Genomic DNA, 3575 nt, shown 5'->3' with positions numbered 1-3575 from the left:
ATAGAGTTAGTATATGGTTTGTATAGTTAGTATATAGAGTTAGTATATGGTTTGTATAGTTAGTATAGTTAGTTAGTATATATAGTTAGTATATAGAGTTAGTATATGGTTTGTATAGTTAGTATAGTTAGTTAGTATATATAGTTAGTATATATAGTTAGTATATGGTTTGTATAGTTAGTATATAGAGTTAGTATATGGTTTGTATAGTTAGTATATAGAGTTAGTATAGTTAGTATAGTTAGTATATATAGTTAGTATATATAGTTAGTATATGGTTTGTATAGTTAGTATAGTTAGTATAGTTAGTATAGTTAGTATATATAGTTATTATAGTTAGTATAGTTAGTATATGGTTTGTATAGTTAGTATATGGTTTATATAGTTAGTATATGGTTAATAGAGTTAGTATATGGTTTGTATAGTTAGTATATATAGTTAGTATATATAGTTAGTATAGTTAGTATAGTTAGTATATGGTTTGTATAGTTAGTATATATAGTTAGTATATATAGTTAGTATAGTTTGTATAGTTAGTATATGGTTTGTATAGTTAGTATATGGTTTGTATAGTTAGTATAGTTTAAGTTGTTAGCATATAAAGATAGGGGAAGTGGCTCACCTGCATCTGATCTGGCTGCACCATGAGAATTCCCTGCGGAGGAGAAACAGCAGTTAGTTACGTATGTTCTACGGTGTCATTAATTCAGGAAAACATGTTCTACGGTGTCATTAATTCAGGAAAACATGTTCTACGGTGTCATTAATTCAGGAAAACATGTTCTACGGTGTCATTAATTCAGGAAAACATGTTCTAGGGTGTCATTAATTCAGGAAAACATGTTCTAGGGTGTCATTAATTCAGGAAAACATGTTCTACGGTGTCATTAATTCAGGAAAACATGTTCTACGGTGTCATTAATTCAGGTAAACATGTTCTACGGTGTCATTAATTCAGGAAAACATGTTCTACGGTGTCATTAATTCAGGAAAACATGTTCTAGGGTGTCATTAATTCAGGAAAACATGTTCTTGGGTGTCATTAATTCAGGAAAACATGTTCTAGGGTGTCATTAATTCAGGTAAACATGTTCTTGGGTGTCATTAATTCAGGTGAACATGTCCTTGGGTGTCATTAATTCAGGTAAACATGTCTTTGGGTGTCTTTAATTCAGGTAAACATGTCTTTGGGTGTCATTAATTCAGGTAAACATGTCCTTGGGTGTCATTAATTCAGGTAAACATGTCCTTGGGTGTCATTAATTCAGGTAAACATGTCTTTGGGTGTCTTTAATATTGAATTCAAATATCATTTGATCAATAGTAATAACCCTAACCCTTATATCATTGTTGTTTCTGAGGGTTGAATTACACGTACAAAGTTTCCGTCCATGGTGGTGGCCTGGAGGGTCCATCTGGAGCCCTGGGGAGGAGACACAGGAGTTTAGGAGGATCTCAACCGCCTTAAAATACTGTCAGTCTACTGCCAAGGTGTAGTCTGTGGTTCTATGGCACAGCTCAGTCTACTGCCAAGGTGTAGTCTGTGGTTATATGGCACAGCTCAGTCTACTGCCAAGGTGTAGTCTGTGGTTCTATGGCACAGCTCAGTCTACTGCCAAGGTGTAGTCTGTGGTTATATGGCACAGCTCAGTCTACTGCCAAGGTGTAGTCTGTGGTTATATGGCACAGCTCAGTCTACTGCCAAGGTGTAGTCTGTGGTTCTATGGCACAGCTCAGTCTACTGCCAAGGTGTAGTCTGTGGTTCTATGGCACAGCTCAGTCTACTGCCAAGGTGTAGTCTGTGGTTCTATGGCACAGCTCAGTCTACTGCCAAGGTGTAGTCTGTGGTTCTAAGGCACAGCTCAGTCTACTGCCAAGGTGTAGTCTGTGGTTCTAAGGCACAGCTCAGTCTACTGCCAAGGTGTAGTCTGTGGTTCTAAGGCACAGCTCAGTCTACTGCCAAGGTGTAGTCTGTGGTTCTATGGCACAGCTCAGTCTACTGCCAAGGTGTAGTCTGTGGTTCTAAGGCACAGCTCAGTCTACTGCCAAGGTGTAGTCTGTGGTTCTATGGCACAGCTCAGTCTACTGCCAAGGTGTAGTCTGTGGTTCTAAGGCACAGCTCAGTCTACTGCCAAGGTGTAGTCTGTGGTTCTAAGGCACAGCTCAGTCTACTGCCAAGGTGTAGTCTGTGGTTATATGGCACAGCTCAGTCTACTGCCAAGGTGTAGTCTGTGGTTCTAAGGCACAGCTCAGTCTACTGCCAAGGTGTAGTCTGTGGTTCTAAGGCACAGCTCAGTCTACTGCCAAGGTGTAGTCTGTGGTTCTAAGGCACAGCTCAGTCTACTGCCAAGGTGTAGTCTGTGGTTCTAAGGCACAGCTCAGTCTACTGCCAAGGTGTAGTCTGTGGTTCTAAGGCACAGCTCAGTCTACTGCCAAGGTGTAGTCTGTGGTTCTATGGCACAGCTCAGTCTACTGCCAAGGTGTAGTCTGTGGTTCTATGGCACAGCTCAGTCTACTGCCAAGGTGTAGTCTGTGGTTATATGGCACAGCTCAGTCTACTGCCAAGGTGTAGTCTGTGGTTATATGGCACAGCTCAGTCTACTGCCAAGGTGTAGTCTGTGGTTCTATGGCACAGCTCAGTCTACTGCCAAGGTGTAGTCTGTGGTTCTAAGGCACAGCTCAGTCTACTGCCAAGGTGTAGTCTGTGGTTCTAAGGCACAGCTCAGTCTACTGCCAAGGTGTAGTCTGTGGTTATATGGCACAGCTCAGTCTACTGCCAAGGTGTAGTCTGTGGTTCTAAGGCACAGCTCAGTCTACTGCCAAGGTGTAGTCTGTGGTTCTATGGCACAGCTCAGTCTACTGCCAAGGTGTAGTCTGTGGTTCTATGGCACAGCTCAGTCTACTGCCAAGGTGTAGTCTGTGGTTCTAAGGCACAGCTCAGTCTACTGCCAAGGTGTAGTCTGTGGTTCTATGGCACAGCTCAGTCTACTGCCAAGGTGTAGTCTGTGGTTCTAAGGCACAGCTCAGTCTACTGCCAAGGTGTAGTCTGTGGTTCTATGGCACAGCTCAGTCTACTGCCAAGGTGTAGTCTGTGGTTCTATGGCACAGCTCAGTCTACTGCCAAGGTGTAGTCTGTGGTTCTATGGCACAGCTCAGTCTACTGCCAAGGTGTAGTCTGTGGTTCTATGGCACAGCTCAGTCTACTGCCAAGGTGTAGTCTGTGGTTCTAAGGCACAGCTCAGTCTACTGCCAAGGTGTAGTCTGTGGTTCTATGGCACAGCTCAGTCTACTGCCAAGGTGTAGTCTGTGGTTCTATGGCACAGCTCAGTCTACTGCCAAGGTGTAGTCTGTGGTTCTATGGCACAGCTCAGTCTACTGCCAAGGTGTAGTCTGTGGTTCTATGGCACAGCTCAGTCTACTGCCAAGGTGTAGTCTGTGGTTCTAAGGCACAGCTCAGTCTACTGCCAAGGTGTAGTCTGTGGTTCTATGGCACAGCTCAGTCTACTGCCAAGGTGTAGTCTGTGGTTCTATGGCACAGCTCAGTCTACTGCCAAGGTGTAGTCTGTGGTTCTAAG

At 43.0% G+C, this 3575-nt stretch overlaps 1 pseudogene; it reads right to left on the bottom strand.

The window, feature by feature from the left end:
• Positions 1–583: 583 nt before the first annotated feature.
• The window catches only part of LOC116369249 (solute carrier family 15 member 1-like), a 17876-nt pseudogene continuing 14884 nt past the window's right edge, over positions 584–3575 (bottom strand).

Source organism: Oncorhynchus kisutch, unplaced genomic scaffold, assembly GCF_002021735.2.
Source record: "Oncorhynchus kisutch isolate 150728-3 unplaced genomic scaffold, Okis_V2 scaffold2099, whole genome shotgun sequence".
NCBI classification, from domain to species: Eukaryota; Metazoa; Chordata; class Actinopteri; order Salmoniformes; family Salmonidae; genus Oncorhynchus; species Oncorhynchus kisutch.
Note: the sequence above shows the minus strand (reverse complement) of the source record. Positions and strands in the feature narration are given on the sequence as shown.